This window comes from Rattus rattus, chromosome 1, assembly GCF_011064425.1.
Source record: "Rattus rattus isolate New Zealand chromosome 1, Rrattus_CSIRO_v1, whole genome shotgun sequence".
In the NCBI taxonomy this organism is placed as follows: domain Eukaryota; kingdom Metazoa; phylum Chordata; class Mammalia; order Rodentia; family Muridae; genus Rattus; species Rattus rattus.
The window spans coordinates 173,942,203-173,963,637 of NC_046154.1; the positions used below are offsets into that span (position 1 = coordinate 173,942,203).

The window sequence follows — 21,435 nt, forward strand, 5'->3', positions numbered from 1 at the left end:
TCTTTCAGTTTGTTTATATAATGTATCACGTTGATGGTTTTTCCGATATTAAACCATCCCTGCATGCCTGGGATGAAGCCTACTTGATCATGGTGGATGATTGTTTTGATGTGCTCTTGGATTCGGTTTGCCAGAATTTTGTTGAGTATTTTTGCGTCCCAATGTTCATAAGGAAATTGGTCTGAAGTTCTCTTTTTCTTTGTTGGGTCTTTGTGTGGTTTAGGTATAAGAGTAATTGTGGCTTCATAGAAGGAATTGGGTAGTGCTCCATCTGTTTCAATTTTGTGGAATAGTTTGGATAATATTGGTATGAGGTCTTCTATGAAGGTCTGATAGAATTCTGCACTAAACCCGTCTGGACCTGGGCTCTTTTTGGTTGGGAGACCTTTAATGACTGCTTCTATTTCCTTAGGAGTTATGGGGTTGTTTAACTGGTTTATCTGTTCCTGATTTAACTTCGGTACCTGGTAGCTGTCTAGGAAATTGTCCATTTCCTGCAGATTTTCAAGTTTTGTTGAATATAGGCTTTTATAGTAAGATCTAATGATTTTTTTGAATTTCCTCTGAATCTGTAGTTATGTCTCCCTTTTCATTTCTGATTTTGTTAATTTGGACACACTCTCTGTGTCCTCTCGTTAGTCTGGCTAGGGGTTTTATCTATCTTGTTGATTTTTCTCAAAGAACCAACTTTTGGTTCTGTTGATTCTTTCTATGGTCCTTTTTGTTTCTACTTGGTTGATTTCAGCTCTGAGTTTGATTATTTCCTGCCTTCTACTCCTCCTGGGTGTATTTGCTTCTTTTTGTTCTAGAGCTTTTAGGTGTGCTGTCAAGCTGCTGACATATGCTCTTTCCTGTTTCTTTCTGCAGGCACTCAGCGCTATGAGTTTTCCTCTTAGCACAGCTTTCATTGTGTCCCATAAGTTTGGGTATGTTGTACCTTCATTTTCATTAAATTCTAAAAAGTTTTTAATTTCTTTCTTTATTTCTTCCTTGACCAGGTTATCATTGAGTAGAGCATTGTTCAGTTTCCACGTATATGTGGGCATTCTTCCCTTATTGTTATTGAAGACCAGCTTTAGGCCGTGGTGGTCCGATAACACGCATGGGATTATTTCTATCTTTCTGTACCTGTTGAGGCCCGTTTTTTGACCAATTATATGGTCAATTTTGGAGAAAGTACCATGAGGAGCTGAGAAGAAGGTATATCCTTTTGCTTTAGGGTAGAACGTTCTATAAATATCCGTTAAGTCCATTTGGCTCATGACTTCTCTTAGTCTGTCTACGTCTCTGTTTAATTTCTGTTTCCATGATCTGTCCATTGATGAGAGTGGGGTGTTGAAATCTCCTACTATTATTGTGTGAGGTGCAATGTGTGTTTTGAGCTTTAGTAAGGTTTCTTTTACGTATGTAGGTGCCCTTGTATTTGGGGCATAGATATTTAGGATTGAGAGTTCATCTTGATGGATTTTTCCTTTGATGAATATAAAGTGTCCTTCCTTATCTTTTTTGATGACTTTTAGTTGGAAATTGATTTTATTTGATATTAGAATGGCTACTCCAGCTTGCTTCTTCAGACCATTTGCTTGAAAGTTGTTTCCAGCCTTTCACTCTGAGGTAGTGTCTGTCTTTGTCTCTGAGGTGTGTTTCCTGTAGGCAGCAGAATGCAGGGTCCTCGTTCGTATCCAGTTTGTTAATCTATGTCTTTTTATTGGGGAGTTGAGGCCATTGATGTTGAGAGATATTAAGGAATAGTGATTATTGCTTCCTGTTATATTCATATTTGGATGTGAGGTTGTGTTTGTGTGCTTTTCTTCTCTTTGTTTTGTTGCCAAGGCGATTAGTTTCTTGCCTCTTCTTGGGTATAGCTTGCCTCCTTTATGTTGGGCTTTACCATTTATTATCCTTTGTAGTGCTGGATTTGTAGAAAGATATTGTGTAAATTTGGTTTTGTCATGGAATATCTTGGTTTCTCCATCTATGTTAATTGAGAGTTTTGCAGGATACAGTAGCCTGGGCTGGCATTTGTGTTCTCTTAGGGTCTGTATGACATCAGTCCAGGATCTTCTGGCCTTCATAGTTTCTGGCGAGAAGTCTGGTGTGATTCTGATAGGTCTGCCTTTATATGTTACTTGACCTTTTTCCCTTACTGCTTTTAATATTCTTTCTTTATTTTGAGCATTTAGTGTTTTGACTATTATGTGACGGGAGGTGTTTCTTTTCTGGTCCAATCTATTTGGAGTTCTGTAGGCTTCTTGTATGCCTATGGGTATCTCTTTTTTTAGGTTAGGGAAGTTTTCTTCTATGATTTTGTTGAAGATATTTACTGGTCCTTTGAGCTGGGAGTCTTCACTCTCTTCTATACCTATTATCCTTAGGTTTGATCTTCTCATTGAGTCCTGGATTTCCTGTATGTTTTGGACCAGTAGCTTTTCCGCTTTACATTATCTTTGACAGTTGAGTCAATGATTTCTATGGAATCTTCTGCTCCTGAGATTCTCTCTTCCATCTCTTGTATTCTGTTGGTGAAGCTTGTATCTACAGCTCCTTGTCTCTTCTTTTTTGGTTTCTATATCCAGGGTTATTTCCATGTGTTCTTTCTTGATTGCTTCTATTTCCATTTTTAATTCCTTCAACTGTTTGTTTGTGTTTTCCTGGAATTCTTTCAGGGATTTTTTGATTCCTCTCTGTAGGCTTCTACTTGTTCTCTAAAGGGAGTTCTTCCGTCTTTCTTGAAGTCCTCCAGCATCATGATCAAATCTGATTTTGAAACTAGATCTTGCTTTTCTGGTGTGTTTGGATATTCCATGTTTGTTTTGGTGGGAGAATTGGGCTCCGATGATGCCATGTAGTCTTGGTTTCTGTTGCTTGTGTTCCTGCGCTTGCCTCTAGCCATCAGATTATCTCTAGTGTTACTTTGTTCTGCTAATTCTGACAGTGGCTAGACTGTCCTATAAGCCTGTGTGTCAGGAGTGCTGTAGACCTGTTTTACTGTTTTCTTTCAGCCAGTTATGGGGACAGAGTGTTCTGCTTTTGTGTGTGTAGTTTTGTCCCTCTACAGGTCTTCAGCTGTTCCTGTGGGCCTGTGTCTTGAGTTCACCAGGCAGGTCACTTGCAGCAGAAAAGTTGGTCTTACCTGTGGTCCCGAGGCTCAGGATTCGTTTCGGGGTGCTGCTTACGGGCTCTCTGAGGTGGCAGCAACCCGGGAAGATCTCTGCGCTGCCTCTTCGGGGAGCCTCCGTGCACCAGGGTTCCAGATGGCCTCGGTGTTTTCCTCTGGAATCAGCAATGTGTGTAGAGAGCAGTCTCTTCTGGTTTTGCAGGCGTGTCTGCCTCTCTGAAGGTTTAGCTCTCCTTCCCACGGGATTTGGGTGCAGAGAACTGTTTATCCGGTCTGTTTCCTTCAGGTTCCGGCGGTGTCTCAGGCAGGGCTCCTGCTGCTCCTGGGCCCTCCCCCACAGGAACCCAGAGGCCTTGTACAGTTTCCTCTTGGGCCAGGGATGTGGGCAGGGGTGGGCAGTGTTGGTGGTCTCTTCCGCTCTGCAGCCTCAGGAGTGCCCACCTGACCAGGCGGTAAGGTATCTCTCCCACGGGTTCTGGGAGCAGAGGGCTGCTGCCGGCCGGGATCCGCGGGTGTGGGGCTTCCAGTAAACACAGGACGTGCCTGGTCCTAGAGGGATTCTGCCTCTGTTGTCCCGATTCCACCAGGCAAGTCACTTGCAGCAGATAAGTTAGTCTTACCTTTGGTCCCGAGGCTCAGCCCACGGGCTCTCCGCGGTGGCAGCGACCAGGAAGCCTTATTGTGCCTTTAAGTCAGTATCCTGGAGGCAGAGACAGAGGTAGGTGGATCTTTGTGAGTTTGAGGACAGCCTGGTGTACATAGTGAGTTCCAGGCAAGCAAAGGTCACAGGGAAACTCTGTCTCAAAAACAAAACAAAACAAAACAAAACAAAACAAGGCCACTTCTCTATCATAGTTTTTCTATCCTTAGAAATATAGTTTATAGAGATGCAACAAACTTTTAAGTTCTTTATTTAAATATCAAAAATATCATAACTTTCTTAGGCAGTAAGACTTAAACCATTCTATTTTAGAATAGAAATCATAATCCTTTCAAATTTCTTACTCATGAAAAATTCTTAGACTGGAGACAAGTAACTTTGTTTTCCCTTCAGGCTAGATAAACATGCCATCTGGGTATGTTTATTCAGAATGCTAAACTTGTAAGCATGAGGCTTCACATCATTCTGAGTAAGTGTACTTAGGTAGAGCCTTTGGTAGAAATGAAATTTTGATACATTTATCATTTTTTAGACTTATTTTTGGAAAGCATAAGCAGGGATCTTGAATTGGAATGCTGTTCTTTGGGTGAAGATCTCTCCCCAGCTCTGCCCCATCTTCACTGCCTAAGCAGGAAGATGAGGAAGACCTCTTGCTATGAACACAATGAATTGTCTGTCTTTATGAGGCACTTGAATGACAGTTGGCAATTTTTATTTTAACATATCTCTCTGAAGTAATTTTTGTGTTGTTTTTGATACAAGATCTCACTGTGTAGCTCTGGCTGGCTTGGAACTCAGAGATCCATGTGCCTCCCATATGCTGGGATTAAAGGTGTGCACCCACAGGTCCAGCTTGAAGTAGTTCTTGATCAAATAATATTGTAAATGTTTTCCCCATTTCTTTAAGTTGTAAAATGTTTTGTGAAATGTTATGTAGCCTACCATTATGCTGAGAGAGAAGAGAAGCCATTATTGCTCTGTATCCTTAAGGACTACTTGAGGAAATAAGACAGTGTTTAAGAAACACCTGATATACTGTCAACCACTCCCAGCTCACTTATGTAGAGATCAGTTTGAGAACCTCTATAACAAGACCTCCATCCATAAAAACCAAACCAGCTTTCTCAGTGGACAGTTCAAAGCCATACTCACAGAGACAGCCCTACTTAAGTCTAGTGGGTCACAAAATGAAAAGCTGTGAGGGTGGGAAGGGACTTAGAGGAGAAGAGGGGTTGACAGCGATGGGAGAAAGACAAGAGAAGGTAGAGGACAAAGTATTCAGAACCCATTGAATACATAAATGAAATGGTTAACAGGCAAATATAGAAAACCTTAGAAAAAGCCCTTAAGACAAACTGTTTTTGTGAACTTAAAGTGAGGGATGAAACCTTGATGGAAGTTTAGAGTGTGGGAATGACAGTGAAGAGAAATCGACCCGCAGATGTTTTCCCAAGGGGAGAAATGACAAAATAAAATATAGTCCAGTGCAGCGTGCATTCTGTCCTGGTTACTCAAGAGGCTGGGGTAAGAGAGTTGCTTGAGCTCAGGAGTTGAGAGCAAGCCGGGCACAGTGAGACTGTCTCACAAACAGAAGAACAAGACAGAACATGTTGTTAAATAAAGAAGCAGAAGGCATTACTTTAGCTGTCACAGTTTTAAGAGGAGTTGCATGGTAGAATGAAGAACATGGAGTGCATAGTAGGTCTGACCAAACAGATGTGGAGTGATGGTAGCACATCCATGTAGATATGCCCTAGACTCAAGTAAAGGGGCTGTACTGGTGAAATAGAGAAGCCAAACAGGGAGGTCAGTAAGTAAAGTTATGAATGAATGAGGTTTTGAATACAATTGAGGAATTAAAAAACTAAGAACTAGATAGAGCTGTAAGAAGGGTCTGGTACCAGGAAGGATGCTTATGGCTGGGAGCAATAGCGCACGTGTTTTGGGGGCCAGAAACTTACTCAAGATGAGTGATGGCTGCTGTGGTTGAATGCTTACCTCTAACCCCAGTGCTGGAGGCTTGTCAGCCCAGCTAAAAGAACTCTTGTGACCTCCAGGGTCTGGGAGAAATACTATCTGAAGGGAGTAAGGTAGAGAGTTGACAGCAGGGCACTTGACATTCTTCTGTGTGTGTGTGTGTGTGCGCTCGTACACACACATACACACACACACACACACACACACACACACACGTGTGCGTACCACTTTTTAGTGGGTCAAATGGCCATTGAACATGGATCTTGGAAAATGTTAATTGGGTTTGGTATTAAAGGAGAATCCCGGTAGATTCTTGTTTTTGAGGTTTCAGCAAAGGCATATAACTTCTTGTGTTACAACACCCCTGCCCCCTCCACCCTCGGTCCCCAATTTTTTGGAAACAAAATCTCACATAACCCAGGGTGGTCTTGAATTTTGTATGCATTCCAGGCTAACTCGACCCTCCTGCCTTAGTCTTCTGAGTGCAGCTATACCAGCTCTCCATACCCTACAAGTGGCCTATTACTCTTTTGTATTGTAAGGCATTCATTTGTCTTCTGATGTGATTATATTGGAATGCTAATGCAAACATTACTACTCTAATCCACTATAATCTCTTTTTTTTTAATTGGATCTTTTTTATTTACATTTCAAATGTTATCCCCTTTCCCCTACGCAACCACCCACCCCTTCCTGCCTCCCCGCCCTAACATTCCCCTACAATGGGGGGTCCAGCCTTGGCAGGACCAAGGGCTTCTCCTCCCTTTGGTGCCAAACAAGGCCATCCTCTGCCACATATGCAGCTGGAGCCATGGGTCTGTCCATGTGTACTCTTTAGATGGTGGTTTAGTCCCTGGGAGCTCTGGTTAGCTGGTATTGTTCTTTTTTTCTTTTCTTTTCTTTTTCTTTTTTTCAGAGCTGGGGACCAAACCCAGGGCCTTGCACTTGCTAGGCAAGCGCTCTACCACTGAGCTAAATCTTTACCCAACCCCAGTTGGTATTGTTCTTATGGGATTGCAGACCCCTTCAGCTCTTTCAATCTTTCTCTAACTCCTCCATTGGGGATCCTGTTCTCAGTTCAATGGTTGATTGCAAGCATTCACCTCTGTATTTGCCATGCTCTGGCAGAGCCTCTCAGGAGACAGCCATATCAGGCTCCTGTCAGCATGGACTTCTTGGCATTGGCAATATTGTCTGGGTTTGGTGGCTGTGTGTATATGGGGTAAATCCCCAGTTGGGGCAGGCTCTGAATGGCTATTCCTTCAGGCTCTGCTCCAAACTTTATCTCCATATCGCCTCCTATGAATATTTTTGTTCCCCCTTTTAAGAAGACCTAAAGGATCTGTACTTTGGTCGTCCTTCTTCTTAAGCTTCATGTGATCTGTGGATTATAATTCAAGCTTTTGGACAAATATCCACTTATCAGTGAGTGCATATCATGTGTGTTTTTTTGTGATTGGGTTACCTCACTCAGGATGATATTTTCTAGTTCTATCCATTTGCCTATGAATTTCATAAAGTCATTGTTTTTATTAGTTGAGTAGTACTCCATTGTGTAGATGTACCACATTTTCTGTGTCCTTTCCTCTGTTGAAGGACATTTGGGTTCTTGCCAGCTTCTGACTCTTATAATTAAGGCTGCTATGAACATGGTGGAACATGTGTCCTTGTTATATGTTAGAACATTGTTTGGGTGTGTGTCCAAGAGTGGTACAGCATGGGTCCCAGATAGTACTATGTCCAATTTTCGGAGGAACCTCCAGAGTGATTTCCAAAGTGATTAGATCAGCTCACAATCCCACCAACAATGGAAGAGTGTTCGTCTTTCTCCACATCCTAGCCAGCATCTGCTGTCACCTGAGTTTTTGATCTTAGCCATTCTGACTGGTGTGAGGTGGAATCTTAAGGTTGTTTTGATTTGCATTTCCCTGATGACTAAGGATGTTGAACATTTCTTTAGATACTTTGTATATTTTGAATATTAGTCTCTATCGTTTGTAGGATTGGTAAAGATCTTTTCCCAATCTGTTGTTTGCCATTTTGTCCTATTGACAGTGTCCTTTGCCTTACAGAAGCTTTGCAATTTTATGAGGTCCCATTTGTCAATTCTTGATCTTAGAGCATAAGCCGTTAGTGTTCTGTTCAGGCAATTTTCCCTAGTGCCCATGTGTTTGAGGCTCTTCCCCACTTTTTCTTCTATTAGTTTGAATGTATCTGGTTTGATGTAGAAGTCCTTGATCTACTTGGACTTTAGCTTTGTACAGGGTGATAAGAATGGATCAATTTGCATTCTTCTACATGCTGACCTCCAGTTGAACCAGCACCATTTGTTGAAAATGCTATTTTTCCCCCACTGGATGGTTTTAATCCTTTGTCAAAGATCAAGTGATCATAGGTGTGTGTGTTCATTTCTGGGTCTTCAATTCTATTTCTGGGTCTTCAGTCGTATTCCACTGATCTGCCTGCCTGTCTCTGTACCAATACCATACAGTTTTTATCACTATTGCTCTGTAATACAGCTTGAGGTCAGGGATGGTGATTCCCCAGATGTTCTTTTATTGTTGAGAATAGTGTTCCCTATCCTGAGTTTTTTGTTATTCCAAATGAATTTGCAAATTGCTCTTTCTAACTCTGTGAAGAATTGATTTGGAATCTTGATGGGGATTGCATTGAATCTGTAGACTGCTTTGGCAAAATGGCTGTTTTTACAATATTACAGTATCCATGAGCATGGGAGATCTTTCCATCTTCTGAGATCTTCTTCAATTTCTTTCTTCAGGTACATGAAGTTCTTGTCATACAGATCTTTCATTTGCTTGGTTAGAGTCACACCGAGATATTTTATATTATTTGTGACAATTGTGAAGGGTGTTGTTGCCCTAATTTCTTTCTTAGCCTGTTTATCTTTTGAGTAGAGGAAGGCTACTGATTTGTTTGAGTTAATTTTCTATCCAGCCACTTTGCTGAAGGTGTTTACCAGGCCTAGTAGTTCTCTGGTCGAACTTTTAGGGTCACTTAAGTACACTATCATATCATCTGCAAATACTGATATTTTGACTTCCTTTCCAATCTGTATCCCTTTTATCTCCTTTTGTTGTCTGATTGCTCTGGCTAGGACTTCAAGTACTATATTGAATAAGTAGCGAGAGAGTAGAGTGGGCAGCCTTGTCTAGTCCCTGATTTTAGTGGGATTGCTTCAAGTTTCTCTCTATTTAGTTTAATGTTAGCTACTGGTTTGCTGTATATTGCTTTTACTATGTTTGGGTATGGGTCTTGAATTTCTGATCTTCCCAAGACTTTTAACATGAAGGGGTGTTGAATTTTGTCAAATGCTTTCTCAGCATCCAATGAGATGATCATGTGGTTTTTTTTCTTTGAGTTTGTTTATATAGTGGATTACGTTGATGGCTTTCTGCATATTGAACCATCCCTGCACCCTTGGGATGAAGCCTACTTGATCACGATGGACGATCATTTTGATATGTTCTTGGATTCGGTTTGCAATAATTTTATTGAGTATTTTTGCCTTGATATTCATAAGGGACATCGGTCTGATGTTCTCTTTATTGGGTCTTTGTGTGGTTTAGGTATAAGTGCAGTTGTGGCTTCATAGAAGGAATTTGGTAGCGCTCCGTCTGTTTCTATTTTGTGGAATAGTTTGAACAGTATTGGTATTAGAACTTCTATGAAGGTCTGATAGAATTCTGCACTAAACCCATCTTGTCCTGGCCTTTTTTTTTTTTTTTTTTTTTTTTTTGGGAGACTTTTAATAACTGCTTCTATTTCTTTAGGAGTTATGGGACTTTTTAGATGGTTTATATGATCCTGATTTAAATTTGGTATCCGGTGTCTATCTAGAAAACTGTCCATTTCATCCAGAGTTTCCAGTTTTGTTGAATATAGGCTTTTGTAGTAGGATCTGATAATTTTTTTCAATTTCCTCAGATTCTGTTGTTATGTCTCCCTTTTCGTTTCTGATTTTGTTAATTTGGATACTGACTCTGTGCCCTCTGGTTAGTCTGGCTAAGGGTTTATCTATCTTGTTGATTTTCTCAAAGAACTAGCTCCTGGTTTTGTTGATTCTTTGTATAGTCCTTTTTGTTTCTACTTGTCTGATATCAACCCTGAGTTTGATTATTTCCTGCCTCTGCTCCTCTTGAGTATTGGATTTTTTTTTTGTTGTTGTTTTTTTTTTTTTTTTTTTTTTTTTTTTTTTGTTCTATAGCTTTTAGGTGTGCCTTCAAGCTGCTGCTGTATGTTCTCTCCTCTTTCTTTATGGAGGCACTCAGAGTTATGGAGGCACTCATAGCACTGCTTTCATTGTGTCCCATAAGTTTGGGTACATTTCACCTTCATTTTCATTAAATTCTAAAAGTCTTTAATTTCTTTCTTTATTTCTTCCTTGATCAAGTTATCACTGAGTAAAGCATTGTTCAACTTCCATATATATATATGGGCTTTCTGTCGTTTTTCTCATTATTGAAGACCAGCCTTAGTCTGTGGTGACCTGATAGGATGCATGGGATTATTTCAGTCTTCCTGTATCTATTGAGGCCTGTTTTGTGACCTATTATATGGTCGATTTTGGAGAAGGCACCGTGAGGTGCTGAGAAGAAGGTATATTCTTTTGTTTTAGAATAAAATGTTCTGTAGATATCTGTTAAATCTATTTGGTTCATAACATCTTTTTAGTTTCTCTGTGTCTCTGTTTAGTTTCTGTTTCCATGAGCTATCCATTGCTGAGAGTAGGGTGTTGCAATGTGTGCTTTGAGCTTTAGTAAGGTTTCTTTTATATATGTAGGTGCCCTTGCATTTTGAGCATAGATATTCAGGATTGAGAGTACATCTTGGTCGATTTTTCCTTTGATGAATATGAAGTACCCTTCCTTATCTTTTTTGATAACTTTTGGATGAACGTCGATTTTATTTGGTATTAGAATGGCTACTCCAGCCTGTTTCTTGAGATCATTTGGTTGGAAAATTGTTTTCTAACCTTTTACTCTGAGGTAGTGTCTGTCTTTGTCACTGAGGTGTGTTTCCTGCATGCAGCAAAATGCTGGATCCTCTTTACGTACTGTCAGTCTGTGTCTTTTTATTGGTGAATTGAGTCCATCAATGTTGAGAGATACTAGGAACCAATGATTGTTGTTTCCTGTTATTTTTGTTGTTAGAGGTGGAATTATGTTTGTGTGTCTCTCTTCTTTTACGTTTGTTGCATGAAAATTACTTTCTTGTTTTTTCTAGGGTGTAGTTTCCCTCCTTGTGTTGGAGTTTTCCATCTATTATCCTTTGTAGGGCTGGATTTGTAGAAAGATATTGTGTAAATTTGTTTTTGTCATAGAATATCTTGGTTTCTCCACCTATGTTAAATTGAGAGTTTTGCTGGATACAGTAACTTGGGCTGGTATTTGTGTTCTCTTAGGGTCTATATGACATCTGCCCAGGATCTTCTGGGTTTCATAATCTCTGGTGAGAAGTCTGGTGTAATTCTGATAGGTCTGCCTTTATATGTTATTTCACCTTTTTTCTGTAGTTCTCTTAATATTTTTTCTTTGTTTTGTGCACTTGGTGTTTTGACTATTATGTGACAGGAGGAATTTCTTTTCTGGTCCAATCTATTTGGAGTTCTGTAGGCTTCTTGTATGTTTATGGGCATCTCTTTCTTTTGGTTAGGGAAGTTTTCTTCTATGATTTTGTTGAAGATATTTACTGGCCCTTTAAGTTGGGAGTCTTCACTCTCTTCTATAACTATTATCCTTAGGATTGATCTTCTCATTGTGTCCTCGATTTCCTGGATGTTTTGGGTTAGGAGTTTTTCGTGTTTTACATTTTCTTTGAAGGTTGTGTCTATGTTTTCTATGGTATCTTCTGCACTTGAGATTTTCTCTTGTTTCTCTTGTATTCCACTGGTGATGCTTGTGTCTGTGACTCCTGATCTCTTCCCTAGGTTTTCTATCTCCAGTATTGTCTTTCTTTGTGATTTCTTTATTGTTTCTATTTCCATTTTTTAGATCCTGGATGATTTTGTCCAATTCCTTCACCTGTTAAGTTGTGTTTTCCTGTAATTCTTTAAGGGATTTTTTGTGTTTCCTCTTTAAGGGCTTCTACTTGTATCTGTGTTGTTTTGTATTTCTTTAAGGGACTTATTTATATCTGTCTTAAAATTCTCTATCATCATCATGAGATATGATTTTAAATTCATATCTTGTTTTTTTTTTTTGGTGTGTTGGGATATCGAGTATTTGCTTTGGTGGGAGAACTGAACTCTGATGATGTCAATTAATTTTGCTTTCTGTTGCTTAGGTTCCTGTGCTTGCCTCTTTCCATCTGGTTGTCTCTGGTGTTAGCTGGTCTTGCTGTCTCTGACAGTGGCTTGACCCTCCTGTAAGCCTGTGTGTCAGCACTCCTTGAGACAGGCTTTCTCCCAACCAGATCTGGGTACGGAGAGCTGTGTCACAGGGTCAGCTCTAGGCGCAAGCGGAAACCGGAAGGATCCTGTCCCAGACTGCTCCTTGGTTTCTGTTTCCAGAGGGTTCCACGTGGGTTCCTCTTTGGCCAGGACTCTGAAAAGAAGTGACAGTCTCCCCTGTGCTCTCAGGATTGTCAGCACTTGTGAGAGTGCAGTTTTCTATCCCACAGTATTTTTCTATAATCTCTTTTTACCTTGACTACTGCTGCAAAACCTTTTTCCAAATCATAGCACTGTGGGGTGCTTTCCAGTGTCAGTAACCAATCCTCAGTTCTCTGGACACCAACTGATCTTGCTTAATCAAGTCTGTTCTGAAACTACCTGGAGTGATCGTAGTTAAATCTTTCAAATTAAGGTGTTTATCCCCCCACAAATTGCTCTCCTCCAGCTTTAGTGTAAGCCACACAACTGGTCACACAGTGGGCGTTACTATGGTTTCGTTTTGATATTTAGCAGCTTACTAGTGTTCTGGAGAGCATCATGTCAGTGGTGTGTGCCAGTTTATTATAAAAGACACCAAGAGCAGCCACATAGGACAGATACACAGGTACTATAGGTGTAGAGGTCCATGCTGTTTCTAGGGGAGTTATTTTGTTCATCAACACAGAAGCTCTCCAGATTTCTAATTCATTTGTGGAAGAGTTTTAACAGAGCTCAGTTTCCAATTCCCGCTCCCTGTGGGCTAGAAGACTAGACCTTAAATATCATCATGTACTCACTTGGTCTCTATTGATCTCCTATATCCTGAGGGCTGACTTGGGCCCCACTTAGGTAATTTCATTACCTTGAATAGGAGAGATTGAGAATGACTTCCTACTGATTACAAGGGGTACCCTTATCACTTAAATTCCTAGGGTTTGGGGAACTCTTTGCCAGTAATAAGGAACAAAGACCAAGTCATATTTCTTAGGATATTATATTTACCCCTGAAGATATTCTAGGTGGACCTCAGCTTTGGTGGGATATTATTCCATAGTGTTGTCACAAAGACAATTCAGAAACTATGTTGAGTATTTGATAAGTACTTGTATACATCACTAGAATCCCAAGGTTGAGTTGACCTGGTCCTATACTAAAGAACATGATTATAGCGGGGAGGATGTATAACAGGTAGATAGAGGAGGCAAAAACTAAAAATATAAGTAGCAGGATTAGGGAGTGAGATTTTGCCCTTTACTACAAGGCTTATTTGGAAACATTTGAGCAGGACGTAGGAAGGGCCAGAAGACACTAGGTTGATCTACATAGAAGATCTTGTTCTCGACAGAATAGCAAGCACAGAGGCACACAGATGGCTTGTGTGTTGAAAGAACAGGAGGAGGTACTGGGGTCTAGGATAGGGAGACAGCACCAGGCTCATGATACAGGGATTTTGGCTTCTCTTCTGAGTGAAATAGACTGCATTGAAGACTTCTGAATTGAGGACTGATAGGATCTGAACTATATTTTAGAAGAATCTCTGAGAATGTTGTATAGAAAAGCAAACCCAACAACAGTTTAAAAAAGCAAAAAACAAAACCACTCAGGGAGACAGCTTTGAAGTAGTCCAAGTTAGTGATCATGATGTCTTAGGATAGAGATCTAATGAAGGAGTCTCAGTGGTCACATTTTGTATATTTGTTAAAGGCAAATCTTTGAAATGGTTTTACAGTGTGAATGACAGAAAACTCCAAGAAGATGACACCCCACCCCACCCCCAAAAAAAACAAAAAACAAAACCCAGGGTTTCTTTGAATAACAGCTCTGTCTGTCCTGGAACTTGTTTTGTCCAGGCTGGTTTTGAACTCACAGAGGTCCTCCTGCCTCTACCTTCCAAGTGTTGGGATTAAAGGCATGCACCACCACTGCCCACCTGAAGATACAGATTTTAAACCGAGCCTTTGGTAAAACAGAGTTAGTGTTTACTAACATGAGAAAGACTGAAATGGATGGGTTTGGGCGGGGGTAAAACAACCATGTATTTTTGAACATGCCAACTTTTAAAAACCTGTTTTTTCTAAAGCATTTAACTATTTTATGTATATAGATGTTTTGCCTACAGTCATGTTCATGCACCATATGCACACAGTGTCCATAGAGGCCAGAAGGTAGGCATCAGATTGCCTGGAGCTGTATTTAACCAGGTTGTTTTGAGCCACCGTGTGGATGCTGGGACTTAAACCTTCATCTTCTAGAAGAGCAGCTATGTTAATGGCAGAACCATCTTTCCACCCATGAACATGTTGACTCATTGAAGGCTGCTGTGGTTCATACAGTATTGTCAGCAATTAATGGGTTAAAGGCTTGTTCCCCAAGCAGCCAAAGTCAAAGTTACTATGTCTCTTAGGAGATAATGGAAGGTCCCTGAAAACATGCACTTGAAAGGAAGGAATATGGGACCCCAGCCTCTCTGCTTCACTTAGTTTCCTTGGTTCCTTTATAAGTGATTTCTTCTGTTAAATTCCTACCATGATATACTAAAGCAGTGTCGATACCTGACCTTAGGCTGGAACTAATAAAACTTTGTAAGCTATTTCCCACAGATATCTTGTTATAGTGACAAGACACTTAGAAATACACATACATATCCATCCTCTTTCTACATGGAGATGATAAATTAGTTGGCTTCATGAATCTAATTGACTAGAAGAGAGTAGGCTGGGTTTGATAAATTAAAACCTGGGGCTCATTGGCATTTAAATGGCATTTAAAGCAGTAAAATTCAATTAGAATAGATCTGAGAATTGAACTTTAAGGAATTCTGAAGTTTAGAATTGAAGAGGAGGAAACAGGTAGTGGCCAGTATGGGAGAGGAACCCAAAGACATGTTTGGTGCAGGTAAAGAGATGCCTCACAGGATCACTTTGGATCATTACCTAGATAGGCATGATGATGAGATAGCATTTGGTTGTCTGAGGAGTTCAGTAGTGAAAACAAGCAGAGAAATGGTAGCCAGCGAGGGATGTGGGTACTTTTTTTTATGAAGGAAGAGATTGTAGGATACTTCAAAAGCACAGAGAAAAATGATAAAGGGAACAGTTGTAGGCAGATGAACCATGAGATTCAAGTTAGAAGGGGATGGGACAGTTCCTTAATCTCTTCAGCATGCTACAGCAGAGCATCATAAATGCAAAGTTCATGCCAACAGAGATGTGTTCTTCATTGGTGAGGAACCTGTGCATGAGCAGAGCGTGCCCAGTGAGGGCCCACTTTCTGGTTCTCACATAGGGGAAAGAGAAGGCCCTCTTTAATTATGTGCTAACTTGTGCTTAGAATAGTTGTTTGCTCTTTTAAATGGTGGATGGAGACACTACTGAACATGAACTCTTATCTTGAGGAAGTCCGTAGTATCCCTTATGCTGTTACTGTTTTACAGCCAGTGCTTTTTATTCAAATTCCTGCTGGAGAACCTTCAGGTGAATCTACATCCCCACAAAGTACAGAAGAATGAGCCCTAGTTTTGTTTGTTTGCTTGCTTTTTTACATTTCCCAGAGTAGTTCTACTCAGGATTTTATAGATCTCTTAGTCTTTGTACTATCTATAGTAAGTATAGGACACATTATACACGGTCTGTGCACATATAAATATGTATGCATATGTTTACTAGGCATGCTCAATTAATGTTTGCTGATGAGGACTGCAGAGACTCGCTGGCTTGTTACGCTCCTGGTCTTATGGAGGAACTGAGTTCATTTTGCAGGTTCCACATCGTCTAGTGGTTCACAGACACCACTTGCTGCAATTTCAGGGGATCCGATGCCTCTGGCGTCAGCAAGCAGTGCACTCAGGTGTACACACCCATAGAAACACATAAGCATCTAGTTAAGGTAATAAGACTAAGTCTTGGAAAAGATTAATAAGGGAAATTCCTATATTATAATTGAAATTACTAGTAAACAGAGAAATGCAGCTAGATTTTAAGATTGTATATTTACGTAATTATACAGCAGTTAGGTGTCTTAAAATAACTGAAATAGTACCTTTGTTAATGTAGGCTTAGAAACACGTGAATCAGATGTACCCATAGGCTATGATTATTTGAATGTTTGTTGTTCCTCCAGCCAGATTTATACATTAAGCTAGGCTTGGTTTTGCACCCCTTAAATCCCAGAATTGAGAAAGCTGAAACAGGGTGGTTGCTGTGAGATGGAGATGCCCTGATAAATAGATGATGAAATCATGATTCACTAGGTAATTACATTACAAAGTGTATTTGGGGGAATAGCTGTGTCACAATGATTGCGCCTCAGTGATTGGGCTCAATGCCCTCATTAAAGAGGCCACAAAATGCTGCCTTTGTGTTTTTACCTTATCCAGGGAGAAGGTACCATCTGTGCAGAAGTAAGTCCTCATCAGACTTTACCAGATCTTGGACTTCCCACATACCAGAATAAAGAGAAATACATTTCTGTTATTTATAAATTACCCAAATTTTCAAGTATTTTGTTAAGAACAGTTGAGCAAGACTAAGACACTATGGCAACACCTGGAAGTATAAAATATCTCCATGAAGGTCTTAGAGAGCTAGCCAGTCATTGAAACCAGTGTCCTGAGGTGGAGTTCCTAGAGGGTAAGCTTTGCTTTTCCCTCAGGGGAAATGCTGATTCCAGAAGAGAGAGCTGGGAGGCTAAGTTGAAAATGTTTTGACAGCCTCACAACTTGCAGAGCAATACCTGGAGTCCAGACTATGCTACAAAACAGGGTTAGGTGAATCCTCTGATGCTTTGTATTGGGATCTACAGATTCACTCATGAACAAAGATAAACTGAAAAAAACAAGTCTGCAAATATTGAAGCAGAGCTTCAGAACTCAGTCCTTAACGGTGAATTAAACTTAGACACATGGCTAATGTTCCTAGGTTCCTACCAGAAACAAATGTCTCTGTTAAGGGAAGTAACATTAACCATGGGTTGGAAATTACTTCTTCAAATTTTTGTATGTAATGCATAGGTCTTCATAAATCCAAGATGGAGATAATGCTGTACACCAGAGTGGTTAAAGTTTAATACCTACCAATTACTAGTGAGCCATGGGACATCAGGAGCTTCCTTCACTGCTGGTGGAGTGCAGAGTGTGCCACCACTGACGTGCTGCTCTGTTTTATGCAGTGCTATATAAACTCTTTACCCTATCTACGACCCGTTTATCACATCCCAAGGTATTTACTCAAATCAATTTAGAACATTTATCTTTATGAAGAATTGAAACGCAGAGCAGCTTTATGCCTGTACTTTGAAACAGTCAAGGTATCCTTTAGTAGGTAAATGGACAGACTGGAACATGTACGCAGTTTTTATCACAGTAAAAAGTGAGTTGACAACCCACACAAAGATGCAGAAAGTGTCTGACAGATAGGACTCTAAGTGAAACTTAGCAATGCTGAACTATGGAGCGAGCGAAAGGTCAGTGCTTGCTAGGTTTGAAGATGGATGAGGAATGCCTAGGGGAGAGCACTGAGGTGTGGTGCTCTAAGAGCCTAAGAGTGAAGCATGTGACTTACTGCATTTGCTGCAAACCCATGGAAACAAGAATGAGTCCTAGTGCAGCTGCACACGTTACGTACAGGAATGCGTTTGTGTTGGCTAATCAGTCATGAGCGCTAACAGCGCAAGCTGTGATAATGTCAGTTGACTGGACGAGGCAGCAGGGGAAACCGCTCATTGTTTGTGCATTTTTCTTGTAAGTTTAAGTTGCTGTAAGAACTTAAGTTCTGTAAGTTAACAGAAATAACAATAGCAGGGCTGGTGAGATAGCTCAGTGGGTAAGGTGCCTGCTGCTGTGCCCACCTGACTTTAGTCCCTGGAAGAACCAACTCATATTGGTCTTCTGACTGCCACATGTGTGCTGTGACACTCCCAGACCCTCCCCACACAAAAGTAAATAAATGCAAAAATTTGCAAGAGGAGGAATGCATAAGAAAATAACAGCATTAAAAAACCAAGAGAAATAACAATATAAACACACCCCAGAGGGGATCCAAGCAGCCTCAGGTACAGATTTTCAAAAGATTGGTAATTCTCAAAGACCTCAAAGGATCAATTAGATAAACAGAAATGTTTATCATTGATGGAAAAGTAGTTACTTCTACATATTGTATAGAGAGTAAAATAAAAAAGTATTATAAAATAACTGTTGATTATGTATTGAAATGAAGGGAATACATTCCTTGAAGAACATCTTAATGAAGCAGGTATGAGAGTAATTAGGAAATCTGAAGAGTCTTACATCTCTTAAGGATAGAGAAATGAGATCTTTAATTAAAGCCTTCCACGAAGAAAATTCCTCCTTGGCTTCACTGGTAAATCCTTCTAAATAATTAAGGAAGAAATAATATTAGTTTTAATTTTCCTAGGTAATAGAAAAGTAGAGCATCTTCATATATTTTATGAGATTCGCATCTGCTACAGTCAAAAGAGAAATTAACATCATTTAAGCAGGTACAGAATTGGAAATATTAGCAAAGAGTATTATTATATATTAAAATAATGTGTCTTGAGCTCAGTGGTCCATCAACAAAGAAGGCAAACTGTGACATTCATTTAGAGGACGTAGAGAACTGCTGAGAAATCAGAAATCCAGTACCTTTCATACTAGAAGCTATTACCAAATTTGTAGTAGGAAGGACTTTTCAGTTTGATCATTGGTAACTCCAAAATCCTCTAGCTAACACACTTATTGATTAAATATTAAAGGTTTACTTCATGTAAGCTCAGGAACAAGCCAAATTCTTCCACTATGAACATTTTGTTCATTATTTTTTTGGACGTTCTAGCTAATTTAATGAAGTAAGAAAAAAATGGATACTGATGGTTGGAGAGAAGATTGCCATTCATAAACTACATCATTATGCAGGAAATATAAACAAACATAGCAGTAAACATTACAAATAGATACAGGGTATTTAATTATTAACTTGATTGATTTTTTTTTTTTTTTGCAACATTCCTGCTTTGTATCCCTGTTTGCTCTTGCACTCACAGAAATCTGCTTGCCTCTGCCTCCTGAGTGCTGGTATTAAAGATGTGCTACCACACCCATCTTAAATATGTAATTTTTTAAGCTGATAACTAAAAAGTTAAGTTATCTTTATTATGCATGATTGGAAAATGAAATATTTAAATGTCATTTACAGTAGCATTCTATTATAAGTAATAGGAATGACTCTAACAGTAGATATATAAAACATCATTATTTACAACTACAAACTGCTCAGAAGAATTTAAAGAATGATTAAAGAGGGAAACTATGTCATGTTTGTGCTTTAGGAAATTCACTTTTTAACTAGTCCTTCCCAAGGAGATCTACAACCAAATATAATCAAAATATTTGGATGTTCCTTTGTAAAAGTAAAAAATAAACTGCAAAGCTTATACAGTTTTGGAGGAGTAGAATAACCAGTCTTGAAGAATGAAGCCAGCCAGAGCTTGCCACAGAGGCGTCCCCAGCTGCATCTCAGTAGAGAAGGACCTGCAGGGCTCCCTATCAGTCAGTGCTCCTCCCCGCAGCACTGCAGGCATGGAAAAAGGACTCACACATATATGCACAGTCAGAGGGGAGCAGACCTAGTCAGTATCTAAACAAACAAGTAAGCAGACAGAGAGCTTGGGAGAAATGACCGGAGGCTGCAGAGAGAAATGTGTCTTAGATAGGGCATAAGCAGTCCTGACTGTACAAGATATCTTTGACAGTTGGAAAATAACAGTAAAGTTTCCTAAAAATAAATAACGTTTTCTTGAAAGTGTGTGTGTGTGTGTGTGTGTGTGTGTGTGTATGTGTGTAAATTTGTTTGCTTGTTTATTTTAAAGAGTAAATTCCATGATAGGGGCTGGGGGGGTTACTCTGTTGTTAAAAGAATACTAGGCACTTTTCCAGAGAGGGCTTAGGTTCCATTCCCAGCACCCACATGACAGTCCTAAAGAATGCCACACCCTTTTCTGGCTTCGGTCAGCGCATCAGTCATATACATGGTGCACAAATATACATGCAGTCAAAGCACACATACACATTGAAGTAAATAAAAATTTTAAAAATGAAAAGAAAATTCCCCAACAGACTTGAATCTGTAATATATAAGCTATAAAAGGGTTCATAACCTGGATATTTAAAGAACTCTTTCCTATCCATAAGAATCAGATTACTCAAAAATTTTTTTTCTTTTTTTATTGAGTAAAACTAGACCAAGCACACACATGTGTACATACAACATCCCTAAAAAAAAATACAGATGACTGATAGGATATTTAACGTCTTTAGATACATATTGGGAAAATTTACTAATGTTTACAATACGATTCTATATATTTCACTAGAATGGCTAAAACGTAAGTGACTGACTATAATGAATGTTGGCAAGGATGTAGACCAGCCTGAATTCTAATGTCAGACTGGTGGTTGTGTAATTGGAATCATTTCTAAAAAGTAGTAAAATATACTAAGGCCAAAATATGAATACTCCAGGTCAAATATTTATGGAGAATGAGTATGTATATTTACGAAAAGTATGTTCAAAAAAGTTTGCTAGTACTGGAATTCCAAACTGGAAACAATTGAAATTTTTATCAATAGGAAAATAAGTTAAAATATGGTACATTTGTACACTGGATGACAGTATAGCAATGGAAAATTGTCACTGTAATGTTCAATAGCATTGCTTCTATGCACAGATAAGTTGCTTAGAGAAAAGTGTTGCAAAGGCTGTACACTCTATAGTTTCTTTTCTCTGATGAAATTGATGGGTGAGTGGACTCCATGCTCTCAGGTCACAGGTCAGTGAGTACAGTCATTAAGGCAGAAGAGTGGAAACTTAGCCAGGGCGCATATCCCAGGAGGAGCACCAGCAGGCCGTTGGGGAGGCCATTTGATGTTAAAGGCTAAGTCGTGCCCACAGTGGTGTTCCTCTGGACACCTCTAGTTCTGTCCCAAGTAGAAGTACCTATGTGACCCTTAGCAGTGACTAGGTGAGTGCAATACATGTAGTAGTCAGAAGGGAAGAACAGCATGTGGCCATGAATGAGGAAATAACATAACTCGTAAGCATGTTTAGTAAAAGAAAACATCATCTGCAAAAGGATGTACTCTTATCTTTCAATTCATGAAATGAAATTCAAATGCTGGCAGAACCTTGGCTTTGGAAATACATTCATTGGTTACCTTTTCAGATGATGGAGGGGTCACGGCGAGGGGGAGAGCCATGGACACTGTCCTGGCAGTGCTCCTGACCCATGTTTGCT

The 21,435-nt window shown here is 39.7% G+C and overlaps 1 protein-coding gene across 3 annotated transcripts in view; it reads left to right on the top strand.

The window, feature by feature from the left end:
* Positions 1-21,435, top strand: part of Cep83 (centrosomal protein 83) — a 110,719-nt gene that overhangs the window by 84,392 nt on the left and 4,892 nt on the right. The window lies entirely within an intron of this gene.